Source organism: Erinaceus europaeus, chromosome X (assembly GCF_950295315.1).
Source record: "Erinaceus europaeus chromosome X, mEriEur2.1, whole genome shotgun sequence".
In the NCBI taxonomy this organism is placed as follows: domain Eukaryota; kingdom Metazoa; phylum Chordata; class Mammalia; order Eulipotyphla; family Erinaceidae; genus Erinaceus; species Erinaceus europaeus.
In genome coordinates, this window is record NC_080185.1 from 102,125,136 (window position 1) to 102,146,563 (window position 21,428).

Consider the following 21,428-nt stretch of genomic DNA (forward strand, 5'->3'; position numbering starts at 1 on the left):
CTGTGTTTTCCAAATTCAGAGAAACTGGGTCAAGGATAATTACCAGGCAGGACATGTTTGTAAAAGTGTTTTGCTCATGGGGATTGTGTATAAACAGAAAAGTATTTTATACCAAAAATTCAAACCACCAAATGAATGATGCTACACCATCAAGTCAGAATAAGGCCATTGAAAAGGATTGTTTTTTGAAATAACAGCTTATGACGATGTTAGGCTTTATAATTCAAATACATATACATCATAAAAGTTTGATAGTACACATAGGCTTCGTAAGTTTATGGATTATTTGCATTATTTCTAATATATTTACTAATTATAAATTGAGAGGGGAGGGGAGGGAGGGGGAGGGAAACACCTGCAGCCCTGCTTCATCACTTGTGAAGCTTTCCCCCTGCAGGTGAGGACCAGGAGCTTGAGCCTGAGTCCTTTACATTTGTAATGTGTGCGCTTAACCAGGTGCACCACTGTCTGCCCACCCCACCCCCCAGTATTTTTACGAGATCGGGTGTGTTCAGGATGGTATAGCCGTAGACCCCCACCCCAGTATTTCTTAGCAGAAAATATATGAAGCCTCTCAAAATTTAAAGGATCATGTGATATGAAAAAATGTCTTTATGACAAAAATGCTTTATGCTCAAACTAATTTTATCAGCACAAGGTTTGCTCAAATGTTTGTTTCTCTTTCAGAAAAAAGAATTCAATCATAAAGTTTTATTGTCTAATTTAAATGTCTTCTCAAAAACAAAGGGTAGTGAGAATTTTTGAAATTTTTATAAATTTTGATTAATTGCTTCACTAATGTACACATCATGCACAATGAAAATGTAGAGGGTCTTGCTAATTAAAAATAGAACCAATGCAGGAAAAATCTGGTCTAGTGCACCTTGTAAACAACTTCAAGCAAAATTCAAAGTAGAATATCAAACTTTTTACTACTATCAACATTTTTCTTTCTTTCTCTTTCTTCCTCTTTCTCTCTTGCCTCCAGGGTTATCATGGGTTCGTTGCCTGCACTACGAATCCACTGCTCCTGGTGGCCATTTTTTCCATTTTATTGGATAGAACAGAGAGAGATTTGAGATAGGATGGGGGAGATAGAGAGGGAGAGAGAAAGATAAACACCTGCAGACCTGCTTTACCACTGGTGAAGCGTCCCCCTAGGGGTGGGGAGCAGGGCCTTGCACTTGGTGTGTTTAAACAGGCGCACTATCGCCCAGCTTCCTTTTTTAAAATTATCTTTGTTTATTGAATAGAGACAGCCAGAAATCTGGAGGAATGGAGAGTCAGGGACACCTGTGATCCTGCTTCACTACTCGTGAAGCTTTCCCCCTGAAGGTGGAGACTGGCTCTTGAACTCTGGTTCTGGTGCATTGTAACATGAGTGCTCAACCAGGTATGCTACCACCCAGCCCCTATAAGTATTTCCACTTTGTGATTAGAGAGTAAAAAGAAAAAAGAGAAACATTAGCCTACAGTGTGTCTCCTTTCTGTTCATTTCATTTTCTCTCTCTTTTTTTTCTGGATAGAAACAGGGAGATAGGAAGAAAGATCCTGGGCTGAAGGAATAGCTCACTTGGACAGTGCGCTGCTTTACCAAATGTCCAACTGACCCAAGTTTTAGCCTGGACCCCATCATATTGAAAGAAGTTTTGGTGCTCTGGTGTTTTTCACTTGGTGAAAAAGAGGAAGGGTTGGGAGGGGGAGACCTGTAGCACTACTTCACCACTCGTGAGGTTTCCCCCAAGGTGGGGATCGGGGACTAGAACCCAGGTCCCTGCACATGCGCCAACACGGGTCTTAATTTATTTTAAATTCTATACCAAGTATTAGAATATGGTAAATATCTATTTAATATCGAAGTTAAAATCAGATTAAGAGTCCATGTAAGAAAATGCATACAAGTTTTCTTATATAAGGTGGATTTGCAGCCTGTTAAAGGAAGTCCTCACATTTTAAAAAAAACAACAATTAAATGTTGCTATAAGCATAGAATCCATACTTGGAAAATTTGTTTTCAAAGAGTCACCAGCTAGGTGACTCACACATTTATATTCCAGCAGCAAGTTTGATGATTCCAAAGTATAACTAAGAACATGAGCTAAACTGTTCACGTGGGAAGGATAATATGAGGTGTTTCTAAGCCAAGATTAGAAACACAAGAATGGTGTTCTTTGTAAAACTAAAGCTATGTTGAGTAGCTCACCAGAGAAACTCCGTTTTGGCAAGTAATTATTTCCAAGTTGAATGACTTAATAGAAATAATGATTATAAAAGAAGCTTGGAATAAGTACTGGAAAATCATGTCATCAAACCAACAGAAACCTTGAATATTTCAACTTCTGCATGTGAGAAGGATTCATAAAAATATCTAAATAAGAGTGTGTCTCTAGTAATTTTGGCACAGGTAAGTATATATCTGGATGGATGACCTGAAAACACTTCTTATAGTAGAGGTTAGGTAGGCATGGAGTTGAAAGCATTATATACATAACCTGTCACTTTGGAATTATCATTATGAAGGTAAAATAAATGAATATAAGTCATGCATGCAGTCTGTTTAATGTTTTAATAAAATTCAAACCTAAGCAGAAGACTATTCCTTTTAAGATTATTATGAGAAAAAGTACTTTTGTTACTCATTTATATTGTTATCTTAACTAAAAAGCTATCATGCTTGGTAAGCTCCCCAGGAAAAGCATTTTTGGAAAGTAAGTCCCACTTTGTGACGATATCACTCAATAGTCAATGATGGTCATGACAGCCATGAAGGAAAAGATTTCCTAGTTTCAACTTTTAGATGACATTTCTTCCTTAAACACCATGTAGCTATTGTGTTAATTGAATCGTGGTACATCTGCGGAAAAAAGCAATAAACTAACACTTAGGATCACAAAAAGCATGTTTCTTGTGTGTTTATTTTTAGCAGAGTAATGCTCAGCTCTGACCTATCCAAGGGATTGAAACTGGAACTCTGAAACCTGAGGCATGGAATTCTTTGTTTATGTTTTGTTTTGCCACCAGGTTTATCACTGGGACTTGGTGCCTACACAATGAATCCACCGGAACTCCCTGTGGTTATTTCTTTTCCTGCTTTCTTTTATTTAATAGGACAAAGAAATTGAGAATGAAGGGAGGGGAAAAGGGAGAGGGGCAGGGGGGACAGAGAGAGAGAGAGAAAGAAACCTACAGCACTGCTTCACCACTCATGAAGCCTCCCCCTGTAGGTGGGGACCAGGGACTTGAACCTAGGTCCTTGTGTGCAAGGTGTACTCAACCGCCCAGTCCCAAGGAAACCTTTTTGTGGGCAGGGGAAATAACTTAATGGTTATGCAAAAAAGACTTTCATACCTGAGGCTCCAAAGTTTGGTTCAATCTCCCATTCTGATACAAGTCAGAGATGAGTGGTGCTCTGGTCTACCTCTGTTTCTCTCTTTCTCATTAAAATATAACAAGTGAAAAATACTTTTAAACATATATATTTAATTTTTTATTACCTTTATTTATGTATTGGATAGAAACAGCCAGAAATTGAGAGGGAAGTGTTGGATAGAGAGGAAGAGAGACACCTGCAGCACTGCTTCACCACTTGTGAAGCTTTCCCCCTGCAGGTGGGGACCGGGGACTCGAACCTGGGTCCTTGAGCATTGTAACAAAAATATAGATTTTATAAAGAAAGCCTTTTGCATAGCAATTATGCTGTCTCCCTGCCCTTCATGTTTCACATTTAACTCTAAGTTACAAGTGCTATTCACTATTAGAGGGAAATTGGCATAAATTTGACAATATAGAGATCCTTATGTGGCCCGAGAGGTGGTGCTGTGGATACAGTGTTGAACTCTCAGACATGAGATCCTGTGATTGATCCCTGGCAACACATGTGCAAAAGTTATGTTCTGGCTCTGGCTCTCTCTCTCTCTCTGTCTCTCTCTCTCTATGTCTCTCTCTCTATGTCTCTCTCTCTCTGTGTGTCTCCCTCTCCTACTTATTCGCCTCCTCGTCCCCATCCTATCCCTCCCTCTTCTCCTTTCTCAATAACAAATAAATAATTTAAAATAAAAAAGAAATTCTTATGACATACTGTTTCATATAAAATTTCCAGTTATATTATCTGAAGACCTTGATGTTTTCAAATGTTTCTTGACAAAGGAAAATTTTGGAAAACCCATTCTTCAGAATATTAGCAAATCGTAATGTTTAGCACGTCTTTTCATGCAATTTATAAGATATGAGATACTTAGAGTTACTTCTTCCTATTTTTCTCAGATATGGATAAATTTTTTTTGTATCAGTATCATCTGTATCAGAAAATCAACAAACAGCAGTAAAAATTCAACCAGGCATTTGAGCTGGAAATTCAGGTGTGTTCCTGAGCACAGCAATTTTCTGATGATTGTGTGACTGACAGCACTAAATTAAAAAATGTTCTGAAAGTTGAGTCATAATTTAAGACTACTCATGTCCATTCAAACCATAAGCACTGCTTGGCTTTAGTTAAACTTCTTTGACTCTTGTGCCATTTGGATAGGGGAATAGAAACATTCTGTTTTCTGAAAATTTGCCTAGTTTTGATTTATGAGTATAAACATATACACATTTCATGCATTTATATACTTGGGATGGATTGCATATTATCTATTCTGCAACTGGAACATCCTTAGAATTACCTATACTTTGTGGAAATACAAAGCCAAAGTCAGAGTAAAGACTGGGGAAAATATGTACCAGGAGATCAGAGTTGGATCTTCCAAGTCTTACTGCTTATCTTAACTGTGATATAAGGCTGAGTATGAGAGTAGAAACTGGATGGATTGATGTAATTGACAAGTTTAGGAGTCTATGCTCTATTCATAGTGATTTTTCTGAGAACAGTAACTTGGTAGTCAGCTATATATTCATCATATGATCCTGAACACACACACACACACACACACACATCAACGTTGATTACAGCGGGAATGATTCTAGCTTCAAGCTAACTCCCATTTCTTCTGCCCATTCATCTGAAATGGGTCTCAGCATGTAATTATTAATAAAATGGATAAACTATAGAGGTTGAGGTTATGTGCAAAGATACAAAAAAAAAAAAAAAAAGAAAACTGCAGAAGACAAAATAGATATACAGAGAGAAGTAGCCAAAAGAGACCATGTATGATACCAGAGAGAGTGTATGGTTGACCCTCATTTCTAGTAATCTCAGACTGCCTTGTGGTCAATGAAACACTTCTGTGTTTTTACAATTTAATCTTTTGATAAAACTGGTTTTAGTTGGAACCAAGAGAGCCTGTTTTAGTCAAAGCGCCTTTTTAAAAAAATGAAATAACCAGGCTGTACTAAATACCAAAAACTGAAGGAAGAAGTCCATGAGGATGCTTGGCACATTTCCTATTCCATCGCAGCATACCCAGCACTTTATTTCCCTGTCAACAATGCTCCCAGTAGTCTCATTCATATCCACTCACAACTAAATGTATTATTTTTGTGTTAACTCATCCTTCTGTGTGTATATTTTTTTCCAGGATCAAAGTCATATGCTACAGAAGAAAGAGCAATAATTATCAGATGGTGTGGAAGCTGCTTCGAAATTTCTCAAGTTTCCCATGGTAGTTTCTCCTCCATCTTCTCTGAAAAATGCATTGGCAATCTGCATTATCCCAGAAAAGCTATCACACTACACATCTCCAGAAATAATAATTTACAAGTATTTCTCAAGAATACTTGTTCTGGGAGCCGCGCTGTGGAGCAGCGGGTTAAACTCGCATAATGCAAAGTGCAAGGGCAGGCATAAGGATCCCAGTTCCCCTGGCTCCCTACCTGCAGGGGAGTCACTTCACAGGTGGTGAAACAGGTCTGCAAGTATTTACCTTTCTCTACCCCCCTCTCCTCCCCTCCTCTTTCGATTTCTCTCTGTCCTATCCAGCAACAACGACAGCAATAACAACAATAACAACAACAATGATGATAAACAACAAGGGCAACAAAAGAGAAAAAATTAAAAATGCTTGTTCTGCTGACTGTATTTCTCACAGTTAAGAAGTTTTCCCTTCTAATAGATATAATCTAAATTAACCCCAAAATTTATTTTGTCAAAAAGGTTTGGAGTGCATAAATTGAACACAGAATGCCAGCTCAGACCTACAGGAATGCAGAGGTTACATAGGCTCCTATGCAAAATATGGGCCCTAGATCAAATCAATGAAGTTTACAGTTAAAAATATTTATGTACTTTCCTTATATTTGGGAGATGCTCTCTTCCCTGATCCAGCTTTCTAGTCCTTTTTCCAACTATGGCACCATTTCCCCAGACAATAACCTAACGTTCCACCTGCATGTGAGCTGTCAAGCTCAGGAAAAAAACTAGTAAAGTCATGGGCCTCTTGGAATGTACCTAAAATAGACCTAGCTTTTTCCAAAACGGAGACCCTTAAATCTTCATCTGCAATATTCTTGCCTTTAGGTTCATGATTAATCAACAATTTGTTCTGCTTTATATCTTAACTTTTTTTTTCAGCCTCCAGGTTCCAGATGCTACCATGTTGCCAACCTGACTTACCTGGGCAGACAACCTCATCATATGTCCTGGAACCCCGCCTCCCCAGAGGTGTGCCTTACTAGGGAAAGAGAGAGACAGGCTGGGAGTATGAATCAATCTGCCAATACCCATGTTCAGCGGGGAAGCAATTACAGAAGCCAGACCTTCCACCTTCTGCACCCCATAATGACACTGGGTGCATACTCCCAGAGGGATAAAGAATAAGGAAGCTACCAAGTGAGGGGAGTGGATATGGAGTTCTGGTGGTGGGAACTGTGTGGAATTTTACCCCTCTTATCCTATGGTCTTGTCAATATTTCCATTTTATAAATAAAAAATAAATTAATAAATAAAAGAAACATACGGAAGATTGAAAGTGTACCAGCAAATTTCATCATATACAAAAGTTAACTCCAAATGGATCAAAGATTTAGAAGTTAAACTAGAAATACTTACATGAAAACATAGGTATAACTCAGTTCCATATACGTTTTTGCAACATCTTCACCAATTTTAATCCAATTTTAAGCAAAATAAAAGCAAAAAAAATAGAACAGTGGGACTACATCAAACTGAAAAGCTTATGCATGGCAAAGGGAAGCACCACCATAACAAAGAGACCCCCACAGGGTAAGAGAAAATATTATGTATCATATATCAAACAGAGCACTGGTAAGCAAAATACACAATGAATTCATCAAACTCAACAATGAAAAAAAGACAAACAGCCCCACTAAAAAATTTTCGGGAAACTATGGACATCTAATTGTTGACGGGGTGATGGGGGGGGTCCAAACTACTATGTGGAAAAAGGAGAATCTTTTCAACAAATTTTGGGGAAAAATGGGTTTAAACATGCAGAAGAATGAAACTGAACCACTGCATTTCACCACACACAAACTCCAATGAATCAAGGACTTGAATTTTAGACTAGAAACAATCAAATACTTAGGAAAATATTGGCAGAAGCCTTTTCCATCTAAGTTTTATAAGCATCTTCAATGACTCAAGTCCATTCACAAAGAAGACAAAACCAAAAATAAACCAGAGACTACATCAAATTGAAAAGTTTCTGCATAGCAAATGAAACCACCACTCAAACAGACTCTTTACAGAGTGGGAGAATACCTTTATATGCCATACATCAGACAAAAGGCTAATAAACAAAATATAAAGAGCTCAACAAAGTAATTAGAAAGAAAAAAAAGAGATTCCCATCCAAAAATGGGGAGAGGATAAGTATAAAAATAAGACCTATGCACATCTATGTCCACAGCAACACAGTTTATAATAGTCCAAAACTGGAAGCAACCCAAATGCCCAGGGACAGATGAATGGCTAAGAAAGTTGTGATACATATACACAATATAGTGTGTATGTGGTACACAATATACACAATACACAAAATGATGACGTTATCTCCTTTGCAATATCATGGTCAGGACTCAAATGTATCATGTTGAGTAAGACAAGCCAGGAAAAAAAAAAAACCAATACTGCACGATCTCACTTATAGGTGGAATTTAAGAACAAAGAACAGTAAGAGAAAACATAAGATGAAACTTGTAGTGGGTATAACATAGTGCATCAAAGCAAAGGACTCTGGGGGAAAATGGGGTGGGACAGGATGAAATGACATTGGGATCCTGGGTGTGTCTCCTAGACACCAAACAAGGGAAGATGAGAGGTTGTGCTTATGTGTTAAAAGACTATACTGGAAACCATAAGGTCCCAATATAATAAAAGGATCTTATTAATTCAACTGCTCTACAGATCAGATCTGGATGACTATTTTAAGCAATTCAACCTGATAGTTATTTGTGGATAATTCTTTGACAACTATAATAGCTCCACATATGAAAAAGTAGTTAGATAGATGTAAACACAAACAGATGACTCCAAAGCAAGGACTTAACTCTCCCACACATTTGTGTTCCTAACTTATCGTAGGATTAAACAAGAGTTGGGAAATAAATGTTTTCCTTCTTGCTACAGTATCCTCCTAAAGGCAAGTGTGTGTGTGTGTGTGTGTGTGTGTGTGTGTGTGTGTGTGTGTGTGTGTGTGTGTGTGTGTGTTTGTTTTAGGAAAGATTATTACTTGGTCATGAAAGCCCACACACACACTTAGATATATCTTTCAATATCAGATGCATTGTGTTATAAATCAAGACCCTCAAAGTCATAATTGTTCTTTATTGTAATTAGGTGTTTAAATGACATTTTAAGTGTTTGATTATATTTTAGAACCATTTTCTTGGTTCCTAGTGTATGTAAACTATTACAGTCAAATTATCTGTCATTGTCACAACTTTCATCCAGTTGCTAAGAAAGTCAACTCCTTTGAGAGTTCTTTATTCTTTTTTTTCCTATTTAATTTCAAAACAAAATTTCCAAACAATAGATTAATGAGAATTTTAGCTTCGGTAGACATTTTTCTGAAATTCCAACAGCAGATAGCCTGGAGACCTTAAAGATAAACTAATTCATCACCAGAAGTATCTACTAGCATAACACATAGTCCCTGATTTTTTTTAAACATTATCTTCAAATTGTCGGGAGAAGCCACTTACACCTAAAACATAAAGACAAAAGACTGGGTCTGGGGAGAGAGTGCAGCAGTAGCACACCGGACTTGCATGTAAGAGGTCCTCCATTCCTAACCTTAATCAAAGCAGTTTCTGGTATAAATACATAAATAAATAAATAAATAAATAAATAAATAAATAAATAAATAAATAAATGTGGTGTGATGACTTATACCGATGAAAGAAGGGCTCTTAAGACTTAACTGAGAGAAGACCTGAAGAATATGATAGGATTATTTGATATCGCTAAATCATCTGCATCATCATTTTCTCATTTGTTTGAGTTTCTCAGGCCTTCAAAAGACTTGAACACATTTAACAGAAAGTATAGATTTTAGCACATTCTATTTTCCTGCAGCCTGAGCAGCAAAAGTCATTTGGTTTTAAAATCCCAGGCAACTGTCACATTACTTGGGTCAAGGGGAAATGCATGCCTTGTTTTCTTCCATTCTGATTTGAATCTGACAATACAATGCAAACTAATTTTGCATTCTGGACTCCTTCATCAGAAAAATGACATAAGAATTCACATAACAAACATAGCAGGAGGTATTTAGGAGTGCTATATTTTACACACTATATTTAAATGCTACAAGAATAAGAATAGAGTCTTAAAAATATATCCGGTCAGGACTTGCTTCCTCCCTCCTCCACTGTCTTTAAATGCAAACGCACGCACACTGACAGCTCTGAGAAAAATAGCCCTAATGAGAATTTCTCCCTTTCCCAAGGGGTGTCCTCTGCCACCATCTATTTATGGAATAATAGCGGTCTCCCTTCTTCATTCTCACATCATTCGTTTAAAAGAGCAATTTCCATTTTTGAAGTCTTGCTGAAAGGAAAGGAGTCTTCTTTTATCACAGTCCGGAAAGGTCAGAAAGTCAGTAATCCTCCATTCACTTACTGACAGGAATATCCTCTTTCCTTTCACAGAAGACCAGGAAAGTGATTTATTTCAGACTGGCATTAATACATAAAATGGCCAATGCACCTACCTATGCCTGGGATATCTTTTACATGGTCCAGAGGCTGCTTTTATTACCAGTTAGAGCTTTGACTCGAACATACAGATATACAACATACTTCATATAAAGTACTAATAACCAAAATTCATGAAGAAAGAACTCAGTAAACTTAACACAAAGAAAGAAAGAAAGAGAGGAAGAAAGGAAAAAGAAAGAAAGAAAGAAAGAAAGAAAGAAAGAAAGAAAGAAAGAAAGAAAGAAAGAAAGGAAGAAAGAGAGAGAATGGGGCAAGGACAAGGACACTTAACCAAGAAAGAGATCCATATGGCCAACAGACATGAGAAAGTGTTCAGTCACTGGATATCAAAGAAATACAAATAAAGACAATGAGATACCACTTTACACCTGTGAAAATGTTATACATTAGAAAGGACAGTAACAAGTGTTGGAAAGGGTATGGGGAAAAGGGGGGACATTTTTGTATTGCTGGTCTTCTTCTTTTTTCGTATTGCTGGTGAGAATGTAAATTGGTCCAACCCTTGTGGAAAACAATCTGGAGATTTCTCAGAACACTAGAAATGGACCTACCCTGTGACCCAGCAATTTCTCTCCTGGGGATTTGCCCAAAAGAAACAAAAACACCTATCAGAAGATATCTATGTACACTTATGTTCATAGCAGCCCATTTTGTAATAACCAAAACTTGGAAGCAACCCAGATGTCCAACAATAGGTGAATGGCAAAACAAACAAACAAACAAAAAAACCCTGTGGTATATATACATGATGGAATACTACCCATCTCTTAAAAATTATGAAGTAATCTTGGATGGAACATGAAGACATCGTATTAAGTGAGATAAGACAAAAAGAGAAAGACAAATACCAAATGACCTCATTGACAGGTGAGACTTAAGAAAATAGGCACAGAAGAGAGAATACAAGGCAAACTTGGATTAGGTATCGTGTATTGCACCAAATCAAAGGACTCTGGGGAAGGAAGAGCTGAAGAGAACCTTGGAGTTGTTGTGTCTGATGTTGGAAAAGGACCTAGTTTGTGGGTGAGAGTGTACTGCAGAGAGCGTTCACTGGGAGATGAGAAATTGCATCCATTTGTCAATGGCAGCACTATAAATCATTAATCCCCAGAGAAAATGATAAAATTATAAATTCTAAAAGAAAAAAGAAACAATAAGTCTGCTTAGTATGGCGGAATGACTTCCAAGATCAAAGTGCACTAATGTTACTAATGTTATCTGATACTTCTATTAGGAATATAATGTATATAGCAAGATAGTGATTAATACATAAGTAAACAAAATGATGCAGGTAATAATCGGACTGAGTTTTCCTGTTTAATTGTGGGCTAAATTTTTTATTGGAGAGTGGGGATCAAATCTCTACCTGTAACCTATATTTTGTATATTCAAACACATCACTGATTATACGATTTTTATATTCCAATGAGAAAGGAAAAACATAGATAATCAAGATTGGGTGGAAGATGATCTAATAGAAATCCTCTGAATAAAATCGGATCACCAAAGCTTATAGATTAAATATAAAAGTAAGTAACTCAATAGAGTGGCCATAGAGAACATAAGAGAAAGGGGACCTTAATATCTGAATCCTGACACTGAACAGAGAATTCTAACAATCAGTCAGTGCTCATGCAGGTTTGCGGTCTAAATTTACACTTTCAGTGTGGTCCAAAAAACCTCAAGCATAGAATTTAATTTAAAATAGTTTCAGATAGGTACTGCCTAATGTTGGCTGGCAAACACAAACAACAATTCTCTCTAGAGAACCTTAACTTTGATCCAGGCCGACAAAGACTGAGGATGCAATTGATTATGAGATACATTCTGACTACAGGGGAGTAAACAAATATTTTAGAATTAATGAAATATAGTTATTATTTATTGGTAAATAATTAAGGTACTTAGAATTAGTTCTTGGTCATGATAATAGTATCTCAGACTTTAAGAGTATATTGTCTTTCATATCTTAGTCATTGTTTTTCAATACCTTGAATTTTAGGTGACTTAATTGTATATCTTGTGGAATATGCTTCAAGCTTAGCAATTCTAAGTAAATGATCACTATTCACAAAATAACAGTGCTGCTTTTTTCCCAGAAAATATTTTACAGAGTTGTTGCTGTTACTGTTGCTGTTTTACCAAAGTACTGCTCAGTTCTGGTTTATGCTGGTGCTAGGGATTAAACCTGGACCCTCTGCTGCCTCAGTACTCAAAGCTATTTTTGCATAACCCTAATCTATCTCCCCAGTCCTTTATATGGATTTTTTTAAAGTTTTGCTCTCCAGGGGTCGGGCAGTAACGCAGTGGGTTAAATGCACATGGTGTCAAGAGCAAGGACCAGCATAAGGATCATGGTTCGAGCCCCCGGCTCCCCACCTGCTGGGGGGTCGCTTCACAGGCGTCACAGCAGGTCTGCAGGTGTCTATATTTCTCCCCCCCTCTGTCTCCCCGCCTCTCTCGATTTCTTTTTGTCCTATCCAACAGCAATAACATCAGTGGCAACAACAACAATAACAACAAGGGCAACAAAATGGGAAAAAATGGCCTCCAGGTGCAGTGGATTCACAGTGCAGGCACCTAGCCCCAGTGATAACCCTGGAGGCAAAAAAAAAGTTTTGCTCTCTATATAAGAACAATCATTTATAACAAAGTATTATGCTTAATGCAGCTTAGAGTAAAAGAATGAAGATGAACCAGATGATAATACAAATGCTTATATAGGGCCAGAAAGATAGCTCACCAGGTAGGGCATATGTCTCCCCAAGTGTACAACCCAGCTTCAAACAAACCCCAGCACCACGTAGGAGGTACTATGGCACTGGGGGAAGCTCTGTTGCTGTGATGTCTCTTTCTCACCATCTCTCTCACTGCCTCTCTATCTGAATGCAAAAAGCAGCCCAGGATCCATAAAACTCCACATGTGCAAAGCCCTAACTTTACAAAATAAATAAAAGCTTCATTTCTATGTTCCATTTTTTCAAGTGGAATCCTGAGGGGGGGGGGAACACCATTCAAATCAAAAACCTCCTCTTCTGACCTTGCCTTGCTTTGTTTAGGTGAATACTGACAGAGTCCTGTATCCTGTCAGTTCTTCCCATGATTTATTTTACCCAGTGAATCATCTAATTTTGTTTTTCTCAAGAAAATAACTTTAGAGGCAGCACTTCTCTCTCTCTCTCCCTCTCTCTCTCTCTCTCTCTCTCTCCCTCTCTCTTTCTCTCTCTTCCCTTCACTCACTGTGAAAAAATTAAATGGAATTAGAAAAAAAAATCCATGCCCACAGAGAATATTCCATGTAAATAAAGTCACACTTCATAAGCTTAATGCCTATTTGCATCTCCAGATTTTTCTTTTTTATGTTTATTCCAATTTCCAGGCATAATCAGCTTCGTGCTTTGCACCATTTGTATTTGCATGCCTCCTTGAAGCTGAAAAATAAATGCCCTGTTTCATTGATATTTCCCTAGGTTATTTTGGTTCAGTGATCTGATATGTATAACGCTTCATAAAATTAAGAAATATCTTATTAATGCCTTCATTTCTCCTTCAGGTTTTTTGTCTGTATGATCTATGCAACAGATTGCACTTCCTGTAAACTTAATCTATTTTTAATGACACTTGCCAAGAAGACTGTGGCTTTATTTTTCTGTTTACTTGGTAGTTGCCTAGCAAATAGCAGCAGTCTATCACTGATTCAGAAGGAAGGTGGCATGCTAAATTTCACCATTTATCAGATTCCCTATGTAACTGGCATATCAAAGAAAAGTACATTTTAAATTATGTACTGCTTGCCTGGGGTTTCTTTTTTATGAGACAAAGAGAAAACATAGCTGGGATTTTATAACACCTTTGAAAAGGAGTTGGAGCTTCATAATAATGAGTTATATTTCTTGTGTACTTTTACATTGACAAAGCATTTAAAAATAATCTCATTTCATCTTCACAAGAACAAGGCATTCAGTATACTGGCTAAAATGTGGTTTCTGGAGTCAGGCTACTTAATTTCAAATCTTTCCCCTGTCATTTGTTGTTTGTTAATGATTAAGGGAAGTTTACTGAACTTTTTCTGGGTCACAGTGTGATGGGTTGTCCAGTGAAAATAATAATAGCGCTTACTGATCTGTCATGTAAATGAAGTAATGTTTGTATCTATTAGTTACTGCCACAGTAATGTGCATACTGACCTAGTGGTATGAAACTATACATTTATAACTAGAGTTTTACTAGAAGTTGGTTTTGCTAATTATATCTGGTCTCCCGAACAGGCCTGACAGTTGGCTGAATGCCAGTTTATCTAGATGGCCTTATGCTAGAATGACTCGGTGTCCACTGACAATTCTATACTGTGTCTCCAGCAAGACTCCTGTTCATATTCCTATAGCACAAGAGGCCAAACTTCATGGTTAAAGTTTATTTCAAGAGTCTGTTTGCTCACCCATGTCAACATCACATTGACCAAAATAATTCCAGTCATTGAGCCCAGACTCAAGGGAGAGAAAAGGGAAGCTCTTCATACTGGAAGGATACTAAAATGTATATTGCAAAAGGCAATATACAGGAAGGGGTAAGCAATTGAAGATATCATTTTTAACCTACTGTAACATTTAAAACAGTAAAATGCCTATAAAAGGATTCAATAAATGTGTAGCTCTATTAGATTCAGCCTCATGAAATAATTTTTGTAGATAAAATTATAAAATATCAGCAACTTTATATGATTCAATCTGGTTACTACTACAGCATCCTATAAAAAGAATTATTATAATTATAAAATTATAATATAATAATTATAAAAATAATAATATATAATTATAATAATTTATCATTATAAAAAGAATTATCCACAAATATCAGTGGAAGAAACAGAAGCCTAATTGATTTTCAAGGTTATTCAGCTAGTAAATTTTAGCCTTTTATTTCCAAGTATACTTTTGATTCTAAATCCAGTAATCCTCTCCTATATTACAGCTGCATTTTGAGATTCTTGGCGATAGATAAATATTCTAACTGTGACAACACTTTATATATAACACAGAGACTATCATTTCCAACTCTTTATCCTCATAAAACTCATGCACTGCCTGTGAAGTGAGTACTGACATTTGAAACACCTGGTCTTTTGCCAACAATAATCCTGTAGCATTCCATCTCCTGGTTACTAGCTGCTAGAAATAGAATTGAAGCTGGTAGTAGCTAAATGCTATATTAGTAATCTCAGAAAATCCATCCTGAAACACTTGAGAATTTATGAGTTGTAGCTAAATATATCATTTCAAGTTTATATCACTTGAATTTTCCTTAACTTGGTGGTTATTTTTCGCATGTATTTCTTATTTGTAGATTACATTTGAGTCAGGTAAACAGAAGCAGTGTGATGTACATATCTATATGTGACACTAAACTATGTATCATAGTATTTTTACAGATGTCTTATGCACTATTTCTCTGATGCCCTCTACTCAATGAATTGACTAGATTATTAAATAACCCTACAATTGATTTCCCTATGTGTGGATTCAGATAAGTCAGTTTAAACAAAAATTCAAGTCAAATTACTCTTCCAACTACAAATAATGTCACGTGTGACACATAGCACAAAAGGAGAGGCTATAGATAAGGAGCAATAAGCTATAGAAGCTCTTTTTTAAAGCTCTTCATTACTATATATTGCAGCTAAATTTATTTCATTACCTGTTAGTTATTTGCAACAGAGCCAGTGTCATTTCCCCTCACCTCTTCTCACTGAGGTCAGAAGCATCAAAGGATTCTTCATTCTTTGAAGAAATGGTCCTTTTGACACTGTGAAACTGTTACTTGATGCTTTATAAATTGAATGACTGCACTAATTTATTGTGTGAGTTCTGTCAAATCAAGAGGGACATGTATTATTGTTTTTTTAAAAAAGTCATAGTATCTTATCAGCACCAGTAGTGCCCTATGCATTCACACTGTTTAAATGGTCTTTCTTCTCCTTCTCCTTCTTCTTCTACTTCTACTTCTTCTTTTTCTTCTCCTTCTTCTCTTCTTCCTCCTCCTCCTCCTCTTTTGCCTCCAGGGTTATTGCTGGGGCTCAGTGCCTGCACTTGAATCCACTGCTCTTGGAGGCAATTTTGCCCTTTTGTTGCCCTTGTTGTTATTATTATTGTAGTTGTTGTTCTTGCTGTCCTTGTTGTTGGATAGGACAGAAAGAAATGGAGAGAGGAGGGGAAGACAGAGAGGGGAGAGAAAGAGAGACACCTGCAGACCTGCTTTACCAAACCCCCCCTCAGGTGGGGAGCTGGAGGCTCCAACCGAGATCCCTTCACCTGTCTTTGCACTTGGCATCATGTGCGCTTCACTACCATCGGGCCCCCTTATTTTCTTCTTTGAACTTGAAGACTGTGTGTACATGAACCACCTACCATCTAAACAGGTATAACATCACAGAGACTAAGGTTGATTCCTCTTTCTGTCATATACTAGTTGGGAGACTATGGAAAACTAAGTTTTAATTTTGTCTCCAACTGTCGGGCTGCGACGCGGAGGAGAGAGGAGATCTGGAGCGGAGAGGGAACACAATTCTTTATTAGCACGGGCACCTCAGAGTTGGGTGAGAGTGCAGCAGTTCAGGCCACGTGGAGCTAGCCAAAATGGCCGCCTCGCAGAGCACCCTTTTCTGTGTCTAATCACTGAGGTGAAAAGCGGGCAAGAGAGCAAGGGGCGGAAGAAGAAGGGCTTTTATGGGAATAGCTCTTGCAGGAATGGGAAGGGGCAGGAGTAACCAAAGCACTCCAGGGATAACTCTCACGGGAATTAACAATAGCCTGAGGGTTCAACATGGCAGATGTGACTGCATCTGCACAATTTCCCAGCATCCAACATCTGTACAACCCTAATTTATAGTGTTACTTGGCACTTGTGTACATTTAATCATCACAGAGTTTTTGGTCAAGCTCTGAATCACGGACTCTGAAAAACCATCTGGATATCACAGAACCATCAGAGGTATTTGAGAGATCCCTGCTTATATAGTGAAGGAGAAATTGAAAAAATAAACAAAAGGTGGGTTCACTGTTCTCCTATCCTACGGTTTTGTTAATGTCTCCTTTCTTAAATAAATAAAAAATAAAATAAATAAATAAACAAAAGTCTGTACAGCCTCCAAAGAAGAGGAAGTTACCAATTAAGTCTTCCATTTCTAGTACTTTATTTTAGGGGTTTCGTTTATGCAGATTATAATCTCCACAGATTATTCTAGCTCATTATAATATATTATACAAATACACAAACATCTGAAAGATGTTTCATGAGCTCTTACTACCTGGGTTGTTCTCTAATACTTTTAACTCTGCCTAGTTCTATTGTAATTTATTTTTTTAAAGAGGTTTATAAATATCCTAGAAACAATGTGTCCTAACATGGTTTAAAATACTTTGTGAGGAGAAATCAGAATTTAAATTCTAAATCATTCACTTGCTAGCATAGTGACTGTGAACAAAGACAAGTCTCAGTTTCCTCATTTGTATAGTGAGAATTACAGTAGAATTAAATGTCACTTCATGGAGACATAGTGAAGATTATATCAAACAATTAATGTAAAGTCCAAAGAACAATGGGTTATTCTCATGTGAGGAGTTCAAATCATCATCATTAATTGTATTAGAGTAAAGGCTAGCAGAATTCACCACTCCCAAATACAGCTCTTTCACGTAAGGGTTATTATAGGTTGGCTATTTTTAAGAAACAGCAGACACAGGAAGAGATCTAAAAAGCCACAAGTCATCCTTTTGCAAAAGACATTTACAAGGAAAATCTCCATTTACAAGGAAAATCTCTTAACTAAAAAGAGGAAGATGAACAAATCTCTAGAATTTATCAGTGAAGGCAGGGATTTAAATCTACAAGACAACCATGCCTTTATTTACTGTGTTTCCATTACTAACCTTCCGTAATTGCCTTTCCCTTTGCCTTCACATTTTTTTTTTGTTTTTAGCTGGAGATGGTACTAAAGAGGAAGACTTGGGTCATTTGGAGGAGTTACTTAATTTTCCTGGGTCTCTACCATATATACAGGAGGTGTACACAGGATTGAACTTCCGTTTGTTTATCTCCTCATAATCTGTCTTTAATCAATTACTATACTCTATAAAATTCAAGATAATTTGACAATAAGCTAGACAATTCATATTCTTGAATGTATTCCTTTGTATTTCATATTGAGAGAAATCAATGATTTCATTAAGATGCTTAATATCCACAAAAAAAAAAAAACACAAAGAAACAAACAAAAAACCTATATGTCTAAACACCACTGACCCAGTTTGGTGGGTAATGCCATGAATGCTTTGGAAACATCACTCTGAAACTTGTCAAATTTGTCTGTACAAAGCCATTTGGGGCACTGACTTGGTATAATTTGATTCAGCTCTCAAAAGCTTTAGTTCTAGGCTAACGTTTGTAAACATTGATGCACAATTAATTGCAATATGACTTTATTCTCTTTCTTACCTTACTTCATCACTCAAAAATGACTCAAAATTTAAAATTTTCTGTACCTTCCAAATACTTCTAAAAAGTTGTGTCATTATTAGTGACTTCCCTTTTGTTTTAGAATACTTGACCAGAATCAAATCTCTTATTTCAGACAAGACTTCCCTCTGTTTACTACAAGCAGTAACTTACTAGAAACTGCAACTCAGCTTATTTTAATTCATCTTTTCTCCTTTATTTAGTAATCTATATTATTATTTTCTGCACTATAGATGCTACAGTACACAGTGAAACTGGGACCCTGTTGGCTAGCAACCTATGTGAATCAGTGGCAATGTTTACAGGGTAGAAAGCGGCATGATTATTTACAATTAATTTCATTTTAATGACATGACAAGCTTTATTTCAAATTGCATTCTACAGGTATTTGCTAACAGACCTTTTCAGTCATTTTCTTCTCCTCCACCCTCTTTTGTCATGCCTAGCAAATATTGTTGATAATAGTTTTCAAAACTTACTACAAGCAGCAACTTACTAGAAACAGCCACTCAGTTTATTTTAATTCATCTTTTCTCCTTAATTTAGTAATATATATTATTACATTCTGCACTATAGATGCTACAGTACACAGTGCAACTGGGACCCTGTTGGCTAGATAATGGGTTTCAAAAATTCTGTGTCCTGTGGTTTACTTATCATGTCCTCTTGATATCATCTGAAGAATGTGTCTTTATAAGGAAACGGTGGTTACTTAATTGCAGTGTTTGTGGCTTCTCTGAATGTGCTACTGAATAGAGATGAGAAGACTATGGCTTCTCACTAGAAATTTAATATTTCATTTCTCACTCCTTGGGAGGACCTAGATAAAAAAAAATCCTCCTTCTGAATGGAAATGTCTTATGCCTAGTCTCTTGTAGAAGGTAAAATTTACTTGGATAGGGCCCACTTTCCCGTATGCCTCTCCAAATCCATATCAAATAATATTGCATCCGCCGACCACAACCTAACCAACGCAACGATTGCCACCTCAACATGCTTCACCTCAGACTGTGTCCAGAGACTTCATGTGTGGAATGACAACCCTTCAGCTTCATCACTCGGGTGAGACCTTTCCTTTTATAGTACACTCTAATTTCATCTCAGGTGGTTCACTTTCTAACAAAGTCCCAAAACCTAGATATACACCAGTTTCTGTGAGAGAGAGCTTATGTTCACACGTATCCATAAACCACTGCAAAATATATACCTGAAAGCAGAAGTACACTACAGTTTGCAGTTCCAGATGCCATCAGGATGCTAGCCAGGCTTGCCTGGATTGAAGACCCCACCAATGTGTCCTGGAGCTCAGCTTCCCCAGAGACACACCATACTAGGGAAAGAGAGAGGCAGACTGGGAGCATGGACTGACCAGTCAACACCCATGTTCAGCGGGGAAGCAATTACAGAAGCCAGACCTTCTACCTTCTGCAACCCACAATGACCCTGGGTCCATGCTCCCAGAGGGATAGAGAATGGGAAAGCTATCAGGGGAGGGGGTGGGATATGGAGATTGGGTGGTGGGAATTGTGTGGAGTTGTACCCCTCCTACCCTATGGTTTTGTTAATTAATCCTTTCTTAAATAAAAAAAAATTTTTAAAAATTTATTTTGATACAAGCTATTTCAATCACTTTACCATTAATGAATCTTTAAAAATACTTTGTGACCTATAAAATGTTCAGGCAGCCTTAAAATGGGATAGTTTGAAAGTAGCAGAAAATCTTATTAATAAAATCTCTTACATGATCTATGTTTAACTGCAACCCCTTTGGAAAAAATATCACTGTGGAATGAGCTATGCTCAGAGACTTTAATGATAATGACTTTAGATTTATAAATTTAAATCCAGAAAAAATGGGAAAGGTTAATCAGTCATAAAGTTATGTCTTCATTATATATTGACATTCTCTATTTTTAATGATTCCATTACACTTTGTGTGCCTTTATTGAAAGTATTTAGTTTCAGAGTCAATGATAATAGCCTGCCTCTTCCTAGGTCCACTACCTATCATATCAGGGAAACTTTTGGATCTATTATTCAATGTGACAATGAATGTGCTGTTGATGTGTATTTAGAGTCTTAGGATGCTTCTAACTTTCCCAAATACAAGGACAATAGTCACATTGGGAGTAAGGAATAGAATTTGGATCAAAGGAGCAAACAGTTATACAAACAAAAAGACCCAAATGAATGAAAGGGATAGGATCTGAGCTGAAAGGAGTATGACAGAGCAGAAAGAAACTGGTTGGGTATAAAACATATCGGACAGTGATGGGATCTATATCCAACTGAGGTAGTAAGGATTTAGCTGGGCTTACGCTTAACTGCTACTTTTAAATTGTTTTTTTTAAATATTTATTTATAAAAAGGAAATACTGACAAAAAACATAGGCTAAGGGGGGTACAACTCGACACAATTCCTACCACCAGAACTCTGTGTGTCCTGGGGCTGCTGACTTTACCACCTTCCATCAGAATTAGCAGGAAAATCAGTGGCCAGTAGCCAGCTGGACTAGGGCCTAGGCCTAAGATACCCATCAGTGGGATTTTAAGAAGAAAAACCTGTAGCCAGAAGACAACCAAAGTGATCACCTAAGTGGTAGAGACTTGGCCTAGCAAGCTAGAGCTCCACATCAGCTTCTTCTGATGGAGAGGTCATCTGGGAGGACAGAGAAATCAAGAGAGGAGAACACAGAGGGGGAGAGAAAGATAGACAACTGAAGACCTGCTTCACCACTTGTGAAGCGACCACCCTGCAGGTGGGGAGCCAGGGACTCAAACTGGGATCCTTAAGCTGGCCC